The sequence below is a fragment of the Canis lupus genome, chromosome 10 (assembly GCF_011100685.1).
Source record: "Canis lupus familiaris isolate Mischka breed German Shepherd chromosome 10, alternate assembly UU_Cfam_GSD_1.0, whole genome shotgun sequence".
Classification (NCBI taxonomy): Eukaryota; Metazoa; Chordata; class Mammalia; order Carnivora; family Canidae; genus Canis; species Canis lupus.
Window position 1 is genome coordinate 23,451,718 of NC_049231.1, and position 18,162 is coordinate 23,469,879.

An 18,162-nucleotide genomic window follows, 5' to 3' on the forward strand; every position below is an offset into this window, starting at 1 on the left:
CCTGTGGACTAGGGGTTATTGATTTGTTTGTTTTGAGGAAGCTCTGTGCCCAGCGTGGGACCCGAACTCGCGGCCCCAAGATCAGGAGTCACACGCTGTACCGACTGAGCCAGCCAGGCGGCCCCGGGCCAGGGTTATGGGTTATCGAGAAGCCCCCTTCCCGACGGCGACGGCGTCCAGTCCGGAGCAGAGCCTGCCTCCTCAGGCCCCCCCACCCCACGGCCCCCAGCCCTTGCCCAACACCCCATGAGTCCTCTGTAACCCTCCTGCTGTGCGCCCCGCTGCCGTGGTGGCCGCCCCTCCAGGCCTGGTGGGGAGAACAGAGAACACAGAGACGTGGAACCGTCTCACACGGCAGATTTCATCAGTCTCGAGGTGGCGAACCATGGAGCCTGACTTCTTTCCCGAGGTCGGCGGAGGCCCTGTTTCCCTAAATGTGTTTACACATTTAATGTGCTAAACACATTTTCCCCTCCTCTCGGGTGCTGCAGGGGCGCTGAGCAGGGAGGGAGGGACGAGCCAGGGGCTGCCCTGCGCGGGGGGGGGGCTCCACGCCCCGCTCTCTGTGGGGACGGCAGCCGAGTAGCCACTTAGCTTACGGATTGTTTTCTCGCAAAGTCTTAAGGGCCTGTTCCGAAAAATAATAATAAAAAATATCCCAGCCCGTAATCTAAGAGCCGCGGGGTGCGGCCCAGTCCCTCCCTGGGGTCGGGGGGCTTCCCAAGGTCACACAGCTCTTGGAGGCCAGAGGCTCCCCTGGGACCTGGCACGTGGACCTCCCGGCAGCTCTTTCCAGCACAGGGTGCTGCCTGCCGTGGGGGCACCGGAAACACCAGGTCACTATGGCAGCGGGACAGTATCGGGGGGCTGATACTAAGGATTATAATCGATAGATACTGGCTGTCGTGTCACTCTCCGTGGATAAGGTTTGGGACGTGAGAAACGCACAAGGGAGGCCGCGAGGGTCAATGGAGCAGGACGGCAGCAGGAGAGCCGGGCCTCCTCACCGGCCCCGCCGCTAGGCTGCTGTGTGACTGTGAGGAACTCCTGCAGCTTCTCGGAGCTCCGTTTCCTCCGTTTCCTCCGGTGGCCGCCGCAGAAGTCATAGCCTGTGGCCGCCTACCTCACGCGGCGTCAGGAGGAAGGGAAGGTAATGGTTGCGAAAGTGCCAGAACACCCGTAGTTCACATTTCTGCTACAGCTTTTGTTTGAAGAATTGGTGGCTGCCCTCGAGGAGCTCACAAGCTATTTCTCCTAAAGACTAGGCACGTGCAGCGATGATAAAGACCGCATAGGCTCCGCGCCAGAGAAGCGGCAGGGGCCACACATGCCCCAGGAGTGGTGATCCCAGGTGGCTTCCTGGAGGAGGAGCAGCTCGAGCTGTACCTTGAGGAGTGGGTGGAAACTGCGTGGAAGGCAGGGGAAGAGTGAGACGTAATTTCAGAAAGATGGTTCGGGGCCGTATTATGGAGGGTATTGGATGCCAAGCTAAATAATTTGTTTTTGTTTTTGTTTTTGTTTTTTGTTTGTTTGTTTGTTTTTAAGAATTTGGATCAAAAAAAATTTGGATCAATTCCATAGGTACTAGGGAGCCACTGAATGTTTTTGAGGAGTGACTAGATCAGTGTTCTTAGAGACATGAGTCTGGGGGGCGGTTCAGAGGACGGTCGAGGTGGGAAGAGGCTGGAGGGAAGCCCAGCAGCGACAAGCTGAGGACGTGAATGCAGGCTGCGCGTGTGCAGGTGGGAGGCTGGGGTGCAGGAGTGGCCTCCGCACACCTGGGATGGGGGAGGTCTTCAGAGCCTGGAGCAATTCCCAGTTGCCCAGCAGGGGGCGGAAGTGTGCAGGGGGCTTGAGCCTTGAAGGTGGAGTTAAGTCAACATTAGGAAATGGAAAAAAGAAAAAAAAATATTAGGAAATCGAGGAAAGGAAAGTACAGCTGACCCTTGAGCTGTGCGGGTCCAATTACAAGGGGCTTGTTTTTCGGTCTATACATTGCGTGTTTTCTCCTGTGGTTTTCTTGATAACGTTTTCTTCTCTCTAGCTGACTTTGTTGAAAGAATACAGTATACATATATCTGTGTGTGTATATATATATATATATATATTTAAGATTTTATTTATTTGATGGAAAGAGAGCACAAGCAGGGGGAGGGGCAGGCAGAGGGAGAAGCAGACTCCCCGCTGAGCAGGGCGCCCCACAAGGGACTCCATCCCAGGACCCTGGGATCATGACCTGAGCCAAAGGCAAACGCTTCACCGACTGAGCCTCCCAGGCACCCCAAGAATACTGTATATAAGACACGTAACAGAATAGGTGCTATTCAACTTGTTTCTGTTACTGGTAAGATCTCTGGTCAACAACAGGCTATAAATAGTTCAGTTTTTGGAGAGTCTGAAGTTACAGGTGAATTTTCAACTGCATGGCAGGAGGGGGGTTGTCTGCACCCTGAGCCTCCGCATTTTCAGAGTCAGCTGTAGGGACCCCTGGGCGGCTCAGTGGCTGAGCATCTGCCTTCAGCCCAGGACATGACCCCGGGGTTCTGGAATCGAGTCCCGCATGGGGCTTCCCGCAGGGAGCCTGTTTCTCCCTCTGCCTGTGTCTCTGCCTCTCTCTCTGTGTCTCTCGTGAATAAATAAGTAAAATCTTGTAAAAAAAAAAAAAAAAAAAAAAAACCTGTATTTCCCAGGATATGTTCAGTGAGGTCCTGCTACCATGGCCAGGAAATAACACTGCCACCGTGTCACGGTTCTGTGTAGGGAGTCGCGAGAAAGTCACTGCTTTCTGAACCCCAGACTGGTTAAACCAAAATCAGGGCTTTCAAGATGAGAATGAAAACAAGCCTGTAGGAAAGCTGACTTACGGGCAAACCCTCGTTCGCACACGGGGGCCCCAGCCAGGCTGATCCGGCTCCCCGGCCAGCGGCGCCCCCTGCTCTCCCACTGAGCCACCCCATGTTGGAGGTGCTCAGGTGCAGCTGCGTCCTGCGGGGGACTGAGCAGAGCGGGGCAGCACCCAGGCCAGCGGGAAACGTCAGGACCCTTGTGCCTGGACCGCTGTTCAGGATGAGGGGAGCCCTGCGAGCTGCTCGGGGAGGGCCACGCACAGGTGGTTTCCCTCGGGTCTGGAAAGAGCACTGCTGCTGCCAGCGGGCCCGTCACCCAAGCTGGCCCAGTCGAAACCAGAGCAGAGAGGCTTCGAGACTGAGTTGCTGAGGTGGAGTCCCCTTGAGAGAAGGACCATGAGCTCCAAGGGCTGGGTCTGGGGGCTGCCCAGTTGCTCTCTTTCCCTAGGCCCAACCGTTCAGGTCTTCCTTCCACTGCACGGAACACCTCTGATGCCCTTCCTCTCTGCGCTGTTAGCCTGAGCTCCCCACACCTGGCTTCCGATGCTGCGACAGACAGCATTGTAACCTATAAGAAGTCACTCTGGGTACAGCAAGGAGAACCGAGAAGTGTCATCTAGATGACAGAAGGCGGTGGTCTGGAGAGAAAAGAGATGCTTAGTAGTAGCATCAGCAGGACTTGTTGGGGGGATGAGTGAGGAGGAGGTGGGAGCGAGGTGTCAAGGGGGATGCCCGTGTTTCTGGAAGGTTCTTTCATGGCAGGGCTCTGCAGGGGAGCAGGGCTCAGGGGAAGGAGGACCTGTAGTTTTAGAGATATCAAACTCGAGGAGTCTTGGGGACACGCCAGTGGGCTGTCACACCGGGAGTCAAGGGGCTGAGGCTGGACTATGACACAGAACTGAGGGCCCTCGGCAGCGTGGAGAGGCGTGGAGACGGGAAGGCTACCCCAGCAGGTGGCTTGAGGGCAGAGGTCTGCCATCCCAGGCTAGCCCCCAGGAACAGGCGGGGCACAGCGTATCATGGAAGCCAGGGGTGAGTGTTGCATGGGGTCATGGAGCTGAGACCCAGAGGTGCCCTGGGACTTCACAACCCTGAAGTGCAAGGTTGCAGCGTGGAAGAGAGACCCACGAGGAAGCAGATCAGCCGTGTAGGCAAGTCTTTCAAGTAGGGGGATGAGGGAGAGAAAACAGGGAGGGAGCTCCCAGGGGGCTGCGCACCCAGCTAAAGGTCATTGCTTTAATGGCTTCAATCATTCGTTGCACCAGAGTCACTGGGTGCTCACTGGGTGCCTGGCTGCTCTGGGTGCTGGAGACACTGCTAAAACAGAGGGGCCAGTCCCTGCCATGGTGGAGCACAAAATCCAGTAGGTGCTGGAGGAGAAAGCACCTCCTTGAACAGTTTTGCTGAGGTGTAACGCACATACCACGAACGCTCATTGTGAGTGTACACTTGGGTGATTTTTTAGCAAATGTGCAGAGCTGTGCAGCCACCACCACAAGCCAATTTTAGAGCCTCTCCGTCCCCCACCAAGATGCCTCATGTCTGTTTGCAGTAACTCCCCCTTCCTCCTCCCAGCCCCTGACAACCACTAACCTACTTTCTGTTTCTGTAGATTGGTCTTTTTTGGACATGTCATATAAATCCTACAATATGTGTGTTTTTGCCTGTAGCTTCTTTCACTTGGCATGTTTCTGAGGTTGTAGCACGTGCCAGCGTTTCATGCCTTTTTCCAGCTGAATGCTATTCCTGCACACAGGTGGAGAGACCACGCCGTGTGTGCCCACCACCCAGCTAATGGCCCGCGAGTCGTTTTCACTCTGTAGCCACCGTGAGTAACGCCACCAGGAGCATATGTGCAGTCCTTAGGGGGACCAATGTTTTCATTTCTCACGGGTAGGTATCTAGGAGAAGGATTGCTAGATCACAGATAAATCAAGTTTTTTTTTTTGTAAAGATTTTATTTATTTATTCATGATAGATATATATATAGGGAGAGGCAGAGACACAGGCAGAAGGAGAAGGAGGCTCCATGCCGGGAGCCCGATGTGGGACTCGATCCCGGGACTCCAGGATCGCGCACTGGACCAATGGCAGGCGCCAAACTGCTGAGCCACCCAGGGATCCCCTAAATCAAGTTTTTAAGAAACTATTCCCTGAAGCAGGTTGTGCCATCTTGCATTCCCACCAACCTTGTGTGTGGTTTCGCTCTCTCTGTGTCCTCACCAATACTCTTTTTAAGGACAGCCACCTTCGTGGATGTGAAGTAGCATCTCACTGTGGCTTTTTTTTTTTTTTTTTTTTTCTTTTCACTGTGGCTTTGATTTGTATTTCCCCGATGACTTAATGATGACGAGCCTCATTTCCCGTGCTTGGGGAGCATGCACTTGTCTTCTTGAGAGAAACCATATTAAAGGGATGCATTTTTCACTGCTGGTAGGAGATGGAGACTTACCCTTGGTCCTGTGGTAGAAGGTTTCATTGACTCTTCTGTGAAGCCTTTACTGACTGCCCTTGTCTACGCTGGTCTCTCCATTCTCTTAAAATTTAAAGATAAGTCAGATCATATCTGAGGCTTGATGCCCTCCAAAGGAACTGCCCCTGGATCTTAGAATAAACTCGAGCTCCCCACCTCTCTGACCTCCTCTCCCACAGCCCTCTCCCTTCTGCACCTGCTCATTTTGCTGGAACCACGAGCCTCTGAGTGTGCCCCGCTCATCCCTGCCTCAGGGCCTTTGCACTGACAGTCCCCTCTACTTGGAATTCTTTTCTCCTTGCTCATTGTGGGCTGGCTCCATCTTACTGCTGTTTGGAACAGTCTAGCCCTTTCCTCTTTGAGAAGCTTTCCTGACCATCCTTTTCTAATGAGCCAAAATCTTTTATCACCTTCTGTCTGTCTGTTTCAAAGCATTTATCACTATCTGGAATTATCTGAATAAGGTGTTTACTAATTTTTTTCCCCCTTTCTCTGCCACAAAGCCATCAGCAGGGCTACCCCAGCATTCAGCTGGCACTGGCCCGGCAGTAACAGGCCCTTCATAAATGACAACTGGATGACGGGCCAGAGGGAGACTCAGGTGTCTGCTCACTTGTGACTGTCCTCACCCTCCACTCCTGCGGCTCCTCCTGCCCAGGCCTTTGCCATCCGTCCCCAGGCTGAGGTGAGGCAGAACTGGAGACCCAGGTGACATTCTGGCCTGTGTGTCCTCAACGGTCACCCGCTGAAGCATTTTTGGAGGGTGCTAGAGTGGCAGGTGCTGGGGGCATCGGCAGGCCAGGGCAAGACCAGACCGTGTTTGAGGAATGGCTTAAAATCTGAGGAAATTTATTCCTAGGAAGGGATTTAAGGGTAACACAAAGTATTTGAGGGGGTGCAAAGTGAAGAGGAGTCATAGGCAATGGGATATGTAATGGGGGTGCCTCGGGGCAGAACAAGGAGCGGTGGGCAGAAGAAAGGAGGAGATAGATGTTGGTTTGGCTTAAGGAGGCCCTTTCCGGGGGCACCTGGATGGCTCAGCAGTAGAGCATCTGCCTTTGGCTCAAGGTGGGATCCCGGGGCCCTGGGATCTGCCTCTCTCTCTCTCTGTCTCCCATGAATAAATAAATTATATATATATATTTATATTTATAAATTATAAATATATATATATATATTTTTTAGGAGGGCCTTTTGGTTAGCACTGCCTAGTTCTGGAATGGTTCCTCTTGTGAGGTAGTGAGCCTCCTGTCCCTGGGAGAGTACCAGTCCCCGCGGTGTGGTAGAGAGGACACACCATGGAGGAGGCAGCTGGAACAGGTGGCTTGCCAGGCCTCCCCCCTCCCCCACAAGCCTCTAGGAATCTGCTCGGCTGAAGGTGTGAGCTGCACTGTCCCAGCATTCAGAGGTGCCCTAGGACTTTGATCTGGTGCTCCTAGAAAGGGAGAAAGCGCCCTTTCAAGGCAGGGGGAAGACGGCGAGCAGTGTGCATGTGCCAGCCCGGGCACTGGGCAGCATGGAGAGGATGTGCCCTGTGCCCAGGCCCTGAGAGTGAGTTTTCCACCTGCCTGCTGATTTGTGGAGTATCCCCCTGCCCCCGGCAGGTCGGCCGTTGAGGGCAGGGGCTTGTCTCATTCACATCGGCATCCCCAGTGGTGCTCACAACAGTGTCCAGCACTTAGCTGGTGCTCAATAGACCTGACTTCCAAGCCTGGCTCTGGAACCCGAGTCCTTGGGAGAATCCATGCACCTCCCTGGCCATGTGCTCTCAGCTCCTTGAGCTTTCCCAGTCGGCTTCCTCGGTCCCTCACTGTGAGTGGTGATGTGAGGGTGACAGTCATCCCTACCAGCCAGCTGGTGTCTCAGTGGGGATGATCACATGTCGTTGTTGGTGGGCCCCTCCGTTCCCACTCTCCCCTGGGCAGGGAGTTGCCAGGTCCCACCCAGTGGCCTACGGAGAAGAGTACTCTGGCAGGTGGAGGCAGGTGGTGGGAGGGCAAACTCTGGCTGGCAGAGGGCTGGGTGGGGTGAAGGCTGAGTCACAGCCACAATAACTGAGGGGTGTGTCCTGGTGATCCAACACTCACTTCCACTCACTTCCGGCCAGGAGGGTGCTGTGTGGCTCATGCCTCCAGGCAAGGGAGCCCAAACAAAGAGGCTTTGAGAAAGAAAGCAAACAGGAGGACAAGTGGAAAATTTCAGCCACCAGCCACCTGGGAACCCCCTTAGCTTGAGAAGATCTTCAGAGCACCAGCTCCCCACCGACACGTGGCCCAGCCTGTCCCTGGCCTAGAGTGGCGTTCTGGTCTGCGAATCCAGGTGACCCTCCAGGTACCCCCTTCGCAGCCATCCATGCCCCCATGGCCCCGCACTGTCTTCTCCAGGACCCCAGCTCAGGCTGTTCCCACAACCTGGCATGCTCTTCAGCTCGCACGTCCACCTGCTGAAATCCTGCCCCTTCCCAAGACCCAGTTAAAACACCATGTCCTTGAGACTTCAAGCCGTTTTCTGATGCAGCACCTGCCCCGTCCTCTGCTGGCCCTTGACATTTCAGGCCTTGGGGAGCACGCCCTGCAAGTCTGTTGGTGTTCCACACTTCCCTTCTGCTCCCCTCTCTCTCCCACACTGGATCGTCTTCCCTTCTCCCCTCTCCCGGCTTGAACATGGCTCTCGTAGCCTCAAACATCTTCATATAACTCCACACATATTTACCCAAATATGTCACAGGTGCTTTTTCTGATCTCACAGTTCTATGACACAAGAGTCTGTAAATACGAAATGATTGCCCATCGAAAAAAATACATTGCTGCTTCTTGGTACTTATCCAAACGAGCTGATGGCTCAGGTCCACACAAAAACCTGTGCATGAACGCTCACAGCAGCTTTACTCATAATTGCCAAAACTTGGAAGCTACTGAGATGTCCTTCGGCAGCTGAATGGATACACTGTGTTGCATCCAGATAACGGAATATTATCACAGATAATAAGAACTGAGCTATCAGATCACAAAAAGACATAGAGGAGACGTAAATGCACCTTGCCCAAGTGAAAGAAGCAAATCTGAAAAGGCCATACACTGTGTGGTTCCCCTCCATGACATTCTGGACAAGACAGAACTCTGGAGACCGTGAAAGACCAGGGGTTGCCAGGGGTTGGAAGGAGGGAGGGCTGGGCAGGCGGAGGATGCAGGATTTTTAGGGCAGTGAGACTATTCTGTATGACATGGTGAGATGGACACATGTCATTGTGCATTGGTCAGAATCCATCGAATGTTCGACAGGCTGAGTACTACAATCTGCAGTTTGGTGGGTAGGGATACTGGTGCATCAGCTGTAACAAATGCACCGATACGGATGTAAATAGTGGAGAGATCTCGGGTGGGGGAAATGTGGGCAGGTGGGAACTCCGTACTGTCTGGTCAGTTTTTCTGTAAACCTAAAACTGCTCTAAAAAAGTCTATTCATTAAAAATAAAAGAAAGCACCACTTTTTTTTTTTCTCTCTCTCTTTGGCACTGATGTGAAGATGTTCCTCCTTCGGAGACCGCTTATCCCCCCTCCGTGTGGTTCTTCTCTTTTTTCCCTGAAGACCTGAGCCACAGGAAGAGCTCCAGGAGCTTTGGCTGTTTCCTTCCAGGCCCGGTGCTGTAGGCAAGAGGTTTGCACATCTGCACATCCAGGGTTTGGGGCGTAAACAGTGTCTGAGTCCCAGGTAAGGGGCTCTGGGGCCCTGGCAGCCCTGGTTGGGCCCATGGAGCAGGGCTCTCACAGCCACAAAGGCGGGCAGAAATGGCTGCTTCAGATCCTGCCATCATCCCTCCCTTCCTTGAGCTTGGTTTGTCACTTCTCTGAACCTTGATTTTCTCATCTCTAAATGGGGAGGATCATTCCTACCCCACAGTTGGGAGGATTAAAATCCATTCCTGGACCACTCCCTACTGTCAGGCATGGGCATGGCTCCTGGCCTCTGGTCGGGACGGGAAGGCCCATGTACTTAAAACATGTCCAACCTGAGATTTGACAAATGAAGAGAGCAGGAGAGTTGCAGGAGACGACTTCTGTGTTCTCAGGAGGCGGTTTCCACATTGCCTTCTGGAAGAGTCCAGAGTAGGGCCTCCAGGGAGGAGCGGTGTCTGGGAAGGCACGTGAGCCATTAGTCGGCAAGGAATAGACAGTAGGAACCAAAGCAAAAAGTTGGAGAGAGCACAGCAGGGCAAGTGCCTGGAAGCCGCCTCCGACGCCTGCAGGGCTCCAAGGCCAGTGCTCAGACAGGCCTCCAGACCAAGGACACCAGCCAATGACACAGCCCCTGCTCCCCCTGTGCCCTCTCTGCTGAGAGGCCCAGCATGGTCTGGGGGAGTGCGAAGCCAGACAGAACCGTGTGACCTGGGGAAAGTCACTTTACCTCTCAAACCTCAGTTTCCCCAAGTGCTCAGTGGGATTGTTGTGAGTTGCTATCCATAAACCACCATCATGGGGCCTGTCACCACGGAAAGGGGTCATTTGGGTGGCAGCCATGATTCTTATTGGGGGCCGGGAGAAGCCAGGGCCATTTGAACCCCTTGGACCTTCCCTGGGTGCCTCAGTCGGTACCCATCATAGGCTGACAGGAGGCCCCACCAACTGCATGAATGAGGGAGTGGCGGCTCTCTCCCAAGATCTGGTCCCAGGGAGGGCCTGGCTGTGGGTGCCACTCTGGGCGCAGAGCAGGAGTGCTGTGACCTGTCGTTAACCCAGGCCCGGCTAGGCGGGCAGGCTCTCCCAGGAGCCCCCGTGATACTCTGGTGGGCCTCCGTGGGTGCACCTGCCCCAATCTGAACCCCCAGCCACAGGCTGGAACCAGCTGCACAGAGAACAGAGTCGTCACAGCAGGAAGGGTGTGTGTGGAGCCTGCCAGAGGGACCGCGGAGGGGGCCTTGGCCCTGCTGTCCTGCACCCCAGCCCCTCAGGAGCAGCTGGGCCCCGAATGCCTAGAACGTGGCTACCAGGAGCGTGCGCTTGGCAGGATGCTGGATTCAGCCCCGGCCAGTCGCCCCTGACCTTGGTCTTAAACCAAGGGGGGTTGTTCGCCCACAGCCTTGAGGAATGTGTCTGCCGCTGACCTCAGGCCAGCAGCCCCTCACTCCCACTGCCCCCGTTTCCTGCCCCTGAAATGTGTCCTCCCAAGGCCTGCTTCTCGTCTTCGAGGATCTGCTCAAACTCTGCTTTGCTCAGGAGCGACCCAGGACCCCCAAGTGTTTGCCCGGGGCCCTCAGGAGCCTTGCTCGCAGCCTGCCTCCTCTGGTCCGCCATCAGCAGGAGGTGCTCACAAGTGGGGAATGCATATTTTTCATTCATGCCTCACTTGGTCCCCAGTATTAGGTGTCTGCTGTGTCAGAGGGAGAGGTAGGGATAGTGTGGGGACAGAATGTTGGAGAAGGAGCCCTGACCATAATGACTGGAAAACCTGTACAACTCACCTGACTTTCCTGGGCCTCTGCGTCCTCACCTTACATGGAGGGTAGGACTCACCTGGTCGTCCTTTGGGGTTTTCTGGCTTTGATCCTCTGTGGTCCAAATGCTCTCCCCAGCCTCTTCCTGCCAATCTCTTCCTGCCCTGCTGCCTGCCCAGTACTGCTCACGTGAAGTCATCACCCCTGGTGCTGACTTCTTATTCTCACTTTCTCGTTTCTCGTCCATCATTCACACACCTGGGGAAAAAAAGGAATATTCCTGAGTCACACACACTTCTGAGGCTGTGCCACATGGCGTTCATAGCTCTGGGTCTGTTGATTCAAAACATTTGTCCTCACCCTGGCAGCCCCTGGCTTGGATCTCTCCTCTGCCACCCAAACCCGGAGAGAAAGTGGCTGCCGTGGGCAGCCCACCAGGCAGAGGAATTGCTTGAACTCGGCTTGGAGGGTCTTGGCCTTGCCCACCTTCCCCCCCAGTGGGGCTGTGTGGATCGGAGGGTGGTTCTGAAGTGCTGTTCTCAGACTCGGTTGGCGGCTCCCACGGAGGGAGAAGGGGGACACGGAGATGAGGCGGAGGCAGGAATGGAGCTCGGGAGGAGCAGAGGGCCGTGGGAGTGGGAATGCGGTCGGCAGGGTGGGGTGGCCTGTGAGAGAGACGGCGCCCACATTCCTCCGTGGGTGCTAACCTGAGCGAGCGAGGCCACCTCCCCTGGAATGAGGTCTGCTCTCCCGAGCAGCACCCTTTGGCTCTTCTGCTCTTGGGCCAGGGGTGCGGGAGACGGAGAAGCAGCTCGCATGTCCCTTTGGGCCTGCCAGGCTCCCACCCGCCCACTCTCCCCTTGTCAAACCAAGGCGTGGATCTGGCGAGCAGGTGCACGACGGCGTGGGCCAGTACCAGCTCCGTGGAGATGGCGCCTACTGTGTGCTGGGCACTGTATGAAGGATTTTTCATCTATTATTGAATTTATTTATTTTTAAAATATTTTATTTATTTATTCATGAGAGACAGAGAGAGAGAGAGAGAGAGGCAGAGACACAGGCAGAGTGAGAAGCAGGCTCCCTGGGGGGAGCCCGACATGGGACTCGATCCCAGGACCCCGGGATCATGCCCTGGGCCAAAGGCAGACATTCATCCACTGAGCCACCCAGGTGTCCCCGTCTGTTCTTGAATTTAATTCCCTAGTGGCGGGATCCCTGGGTGGCGCAGCGGTTTAGCGCCTGCCTTTGGCCCAGGGCGCGATCCTGGAGACCCGGGATCGAATCCCACGTCAGGCTCCTGGTGCATGGAGCCTGCTTCTCCCTCTGCCTGTGTCTCTGCCTCTCTCTCTCTCTCTCACTGTGTACCTATCATAAATAAATAAAATAAAATAAAATTTAAAAAAACAAGAGAGAAAAAAAAAATTCCCTAGTGGCCATCTTGTTATTGGGGGTGAGCCAGCACTCCCCCGTCCAGATGAGGACACTGAGGCTGAGAAGTGAGCTGACTCGCCCAAAGCTGTATCCCCAAAACTATGCTAAAGAATGAAGTCTGTCAGAAGGCAAGCAAAGCAAAATGCAAAGAATGAGGAACCTCTGAACCTGTGACTGAGTCCTAGGCTTTCCTAATTGCTGGTGGAAAAAAAAAAAACAAAAAACTTTTTAGTAAAAGATTAAATAGCCCGTGTAGCGCAGGCCTTTCCTCCTTTCTTCTGACGCTACCGAATGACCAGGACCCAGTTACACATTAACCAGAGTGGTGGTTCCTTGGGATCCTGCCCTCCGCTGACATTTCTTGTACTACTGCCGTGATGGGGGTATTCTGACACATAAAATCCTGGGCCCGAGACCATTCCACCAAGAAGTGCTCCACCCACCCCAGGTGAGGAGGTGTGGCCACCTCTGAGGCAGAGACCTGGCCCCCACTTCCAGTGTTTCACAGATGGTGATTGAATGAATGTGTCAAGGACAGACACACGGACACAGGTCCTCTGGTCACAGCTGGTCTGGGGGCCAGGAGGAGCCCTCGATGCCTCCCCACTGTCTTCAAGTTGCGTCTTTATCTGTAGCACTCTCCATGAATCTTACATGTGATCAAGAGCAGCATTTAATGGGTGTGCTTTTGTTTTATAATGTAATTATGGTATACACCTTCCTTTACAAGTTGACATTCATAACATTCATCTGTTACAAAAGGGCAAAGTCACTTTTTTTTTTTTTTGGAGGCACATTTTGAGACCAAGGTTTTTAAAAAAATTAGCTTGGGTGTCTAGTTTCATTTTGTATCAAGGAAATCTGGAATCACAGAAGTAGTTGCATATGGTAATACTGTGAAACAAAATAAAACAAGATTTTGTTTTACAATCACAGGATGCCCTTTCATTTAGCTGATCCGGGAGCCCGCCAAGGGAAAGATGATACTTTGGATTCAGAGTGGAATCACTGTTGGCATCCAGAACTTTCTCATCCTCCTGAACTGTGGGAACTCAAAGAGGGAGTGTGGGAGTGAGTGGATATGTTCATCTGAGGGGAGGAAATACTTTACGATGTAGTACATAAAGTCTAGGCATTGTTAAGTCCTTCCTTCAAAGTTTCAAAAGGTTCACTTTCATGGATTGGTTTCCTTGTTGTCACCTGTTCCATTTTGGTATGAATGGCGACACTGTAACCTTGAACCCTCTTCCCCCCAAAAGAAACCCACGAGCCTTGGCACTTAGAGAAGAATCCTTCAGGAATGGTGCTTTTAAGCCTTGGGAGGCATAAGAACCAATTGAGGAACTTGTGGAGAATGGCTCCTGATGCAGGGTGTCCTGGAGCCCGGTTTGGGAGATGCTGTCCGGTTGGTGTGACCACATCCTGCTGGCTTTGTGTGGGCCCAGGCTCCAGGCCTGAGGGTCCTGCCCAGCAGAGTTGTCGCAAGTGCAGCTGTGAACTTGATGGTATAATTGTACGAGAGCAGACGTGCACAGGCCAGAACGAAATGAAACAAAGCGAAGCAAGAAAGGCCAGGATAATTGCCTCCTAATCAATGACACATTTGCAAGGAATCCAGATCTTTCTACAACTTGGCAGGGAAGCGCTCCATTCTGAGGTAAATCCAGACATGTGCTCCTCTAGCCACAACAGTTAACGCTTTGGTGGCTCTAAAGTATTCATAGTTGATACAGAGGACCTCTTGCATCTGGCTTATTTGATCACAGTTAAAATTTTTTATTTATTTATTTTTAGTATTTAATCTTTTTAGATTTATTTACTCATGAGACACACAGGGAGAGAGGCAGAGACCTAGGCAGAGGGAGAAGCAGGCCCCCTGCGAGGAGTCTGATGTGGGACTTGACCCCCATCCCAGGACCCTGGGATCACAGCCCAAGCCGAAGGCAGATGCTCAACCACTGAGCCACCCAAGTGTCCCCATAGTTAAAATTTTTTAAATGATCAATATATCCTGAGGCACTCTTACAAAATGTGTGTGTGTGTGTGTGGGGGGGGAGAGTTCCTTAGAAACACTCAACAAATGATAACTATGCCAGGATCCATCCTAAGAGCAAGTATGGTCTCCCAAATCTTTGAGGTTTCCCTGAGCACTGGATTCTACGTTTATCCCTATTTTACAGTTGAGAAAACAGAGACCTGGAATGGCAAAGTAACCTGCCAACACCCATAGCTATTGGCTGCTCAGATGCCTTCCCCACCTTATTTCCCCTCATGCCTGCCATGCTCTGGCCAAGCAGAAACCTCCTCTCTTCCTGGAGAGCAGGTTTTCTTGCCTCTAGGTCTTTCCTCGTTTCCGTTCACTTTGGCTCATTTAAATACCACTGCCTCCAATATTGTTGCCCTCCCCCTGGAGGGTTTCTGGTTCTCGAGGATCCCTGCTGGCCGTCCATGGGGAGGTTTCTTCTAGACTCTGTGTCTTTGCCCAGTCTTCTCAGGAGGAGAAGCAGGACCCAGGTCCATCCCTCCCTGAAATGCCAACTCCCCCCTCCCCTGCCCTCCATAATCTAAATACTGGGGTGAGTGAATGTCTGTGGCAGATGTTGACTTTTCTTCCTGAACAAGGAACATATATGTGAAAGAAAGACTATTTTAGGGACACCTGGGTGGCTCAATGGTTGGGCGTCTGCCTTTGGCTCAGGGCGTGATCCCAAGATCCAGGATCAAGTCCCACATCGGGCTCCCTGCGTGGAGCCTGCTTCTCTCTCTGCCTATCTCTGCCTGTGTCTCTCATGAATAAATAAATAAAATCTTTTTTTTTTAAAGATTATTTTACCAGCAATACAGATGTATCTGGGTGGCTTTTTTTTTTTTTAAGATTTTATTTATTTGAGAGAGAGAGAGAGCATGAGCAGGTGGAGGGGCAGAGGGAGAAGGAGAAGCAGACTCCCAGCTGAGGAGTGAGCCTGATGTGGGGTGCAAGCAATCCCAGGACCCTGAGATCATGACCTGAGCCCAAGGCAGATGCTTAACCGACTGAGCCGCCCAGGTGCTGGAGAATGTTTTCACCTCAACAAAAATGTTTTGACTTGGGCTGTTTATCCAGGTTGCTTAGTGGGGAAATGGCTGATAAAGGACTACCTGAGTCAGCCTTGGTCCCAGACTCCGGTAAGGCATGTTTTGTGGAGAGGAGGGAGCAAAATGGCAGTTGGCAAAGTGTGACCACATGTTAACTGCTGAGATACTGAGCGCTCATACCTGCTCTCCACACTTTTGCTTTTTTTTGCAAAAAAAAAAAAAAAAAAGAAAAAAAAAAGCCCTGTGGGATGGGCTCTGTTATCACCCCCACCCACATCACAGATCAGGACAGAGAGAGGCAGACTGCTATAGTAACTGGGCCAGGACCCTTCAGTGGGGAAGGGGCAGAGGCAGGATTGGGCTCCAGGCCAGTCTGAATATCACTGAAGGAGGCTGGACACAATATTGTGAAATGTTTGTGGGGATCCAAGTTGGGATGATTACAGCTGGCAAAAGCGGAATTCTCTGGAAAAATACCCAGATAAGCTGCTGGGATGGAAGGCAACGGTGTCAAATTGCTAGGTGCAAGAAAATGAGAGAGGAATTTTGGTTTTGTCCTAATGTTAGGAGTGAATTGGACAGTTAGGGAGTCAGGGCCAGGGTCCCCAACAAGAAAATATAGAGTCAGGACAGCTAAGATAATACAGCCCTGACACCCTGCGCTGCAGCTTAGATGGGACCACACTCACATTCTACTTTGCAGCCCTTGCAGAAATGACTTCTGCAAAATGTCCTAAAATAAGACAACCACAAAAGCATTTGTCAATATCTTGGGCAGTGGGCAGTTAGGACCTAAGCACCCAGATGTCAGGGAAAAAAAAAGTGGACATTGACCTAATAGGTAGACAGATTCATGTCCAAAGCCCTGATGGGCATGACTCAGCACACACCTGATTGCTTAAGATAGTTCTGCAAAAGAGCTCATAAAACCCCCTAAACTTAGAACTCCTCTCGGAGCAACCCTCTCGGGGGGCCACCCTCTCTCCCTCTCTGGAAGTTTTATACTTTCGCTCAATAAAATTTGCTTGGCTGCCCCCCACTCATTGTCTGCTCTACCTCTTCATTCTTCGAAGCAGGGAGACCAAGAGCCACGGGTGTAAAAGGGAACACAAATCCTTTCCTAAAAAGGAAAGAAAGAGACAAGAAAGGAGCCGATGTGCAGAGGCTGGAGCGCTGCCTGGGTCACATGGCAAAGAAGTGACTTTTGGGACTAGGATGCCAGAAAGGCTCAGGAGGTGTCTTGTTGCTGGGCAGTGCCAGGCTCGCTGCCTCCCTGTGGTGCTCGGTCTGCGGGAACCTCCGCCAGCCTCACCAGTGCTTGGTGGGAAGGGGCATGTGTGTGTGTGCGCGCACACGCGTACCAGGAGAAGGGGATGGGGGCGAGTGTGTGGATTAACCAGTGTGTGGGGATGAGCAGGAGGCTGGAGGCTCAGGTGGCCAGCACCTGTCCAGGAACCTCTAACTGCAATTGGATCATAAGCACGATCGAACAACTTAACATTTGTGTCCTGAGCTGCGGAACAGGATGTCAGGGCCGTATTATCTTAGCTGTCCTGACTCTGTATTTTCTTGCTGGGGACCCTGGCCCTGGCTCCCTAACTGTCCCACCAACTCCTAACATTAGGACAAAACCAAAGTTAACAAATTAGCAACGCTATTTTCCAAACAGTTTGGAAACTGAAAAACCACTCTCTTTCTTCGTGGACTCTTGCAGTTCCTATCCACAGGTAGTAGAATCCTACAGTCCTCACCATGCTGTGTCCTCCTTTCCCTCTGACCACGGTAGTTTAAGCATTTTCCGGTATCGCTGCACTGTGCTCCTGACTACTCTCCAGGCAGGTGATGTGGAACCAGCATGGGCCTGGGTTGGAGGGACCTGGTTGGTTGGTTTGTTTCTTTATTTTAAGGACTTGATTTATTTATTCATGAAAGACACACAGAGGCAGAGACACAGGCAGAGGGAGAAGCAGGCTCCGTGCGGGGAGCCCCGTGCAGGACTCACCCAAAGACCCGGGTGAAGGCCCTGAGCTGAAGGCAGACGCTCACCCACTGAGCCCCCCGTGTGCCCCCCGACCCCGGACCTGGTTTCTGATCTGGCTCTGCCGTTTGCTCTCTTTACTCCAGCCACCCCCCCCCCTCCCGCCCCCCAGCTGCCCGGGCTCAGGCTCCAACTCCCGCCCCCCTCCCGGGCATAGTCTTCTCATCACCTCCAAGAGGACGGCGGGAGGCAAGGCTTGGAAATGCTAAGGGCAGGGCTCCGCGAAAGTCAGCTATTTTTTTACCCCTTATTCTCTCTGTAGAATGGGGCTAATACTTCATCAGTCAAGGTCTGGTAAGAACTAGAAGTAAAGTCCATTGTGCCGTGCCGGGCCCTCCTATGCCCTCCCTGGCGGCCCCGTCCACACACACTGTCCGCCCGGCTTAGAATAAGCGGCTTAAGAGGGATGGACGCTCGTGGCGGGAATCTAAGGAAGCCCTGTCGACATCGGCTTCCCCGAGTGCCCCCAGGAGAGGAAACTTTCAGAACGACTACTTCCCCAAAGTCCCGGTCAGGTGAAGTGCTGCCCTTCCGCGCTCCCGGCGCCTGGGTACCAGCAAAGCCGCCCGCCTCCGGGCCCACGGACCGAGCCCCAGCCAACCACCGCCCGGGAGCGACCCGGGGACAGTGACCCCCCCCGCGCCGCATCGGGCGGTTAAGTAGGCACTCCCTATTTGATGGACAGGAGGCTCAGCCAATGGCGCTCGGGAGGAGGTCCTTTCGCGCGCCGGGGGGCGGGCCGCCTCCGAAAGCCCTGGCCCAATCAGGGGAGCCGAAGGGGCGGTGGGGCGGGGCCCGGCGCCCAGCAGCCAATGGGGCGAGCGCGGCGGGCGCGGCGGGGGCGGGGCGCTCGGGGCTGGCGGCAGCG

The 18,162-nt window shown here is 53.4% G+C and overlaps 1 protein-coding gene and 1 long non-coding RNA gene across 2 annotated transcripts in view; one reads left to right on the top strand and one right to left on the bottom strand.

Moving 5' to 3' along the window:
• TTLL1 (tubulin tyrosine ligase like 1) overlaps positions 1-8,776 on the top strand; it is a 46,502-nt gene extending 37,726 nt beyond the window's left edge. The window contains exon 12 of the transcript XR_005365530.1: positions 7,427-8,776. The gene's annotated coding sequence lies outside the window, so the exon portion shown is untranslated. The remainder of the gene's footprint in view (positions 1-7,426) is intronic.
• Positions 5,128-17,311, bottom strand: LOC111097633. The gene is made up of 4 exons (XR_005365535.1): positions 17,008-17,311; positions 10,830-11,008; positions 9,329-9,451; positions 5,128-8,963 (listed from the first exon to the last, which is right to left on the bottom strand). It is a non-coding gene; the product is annotated as an uncharacterized LOC111097633 (long non-coding RNA).
• Between the last annotated feature and the right edge of the window lie 851 nt (positions 17,312-18,162).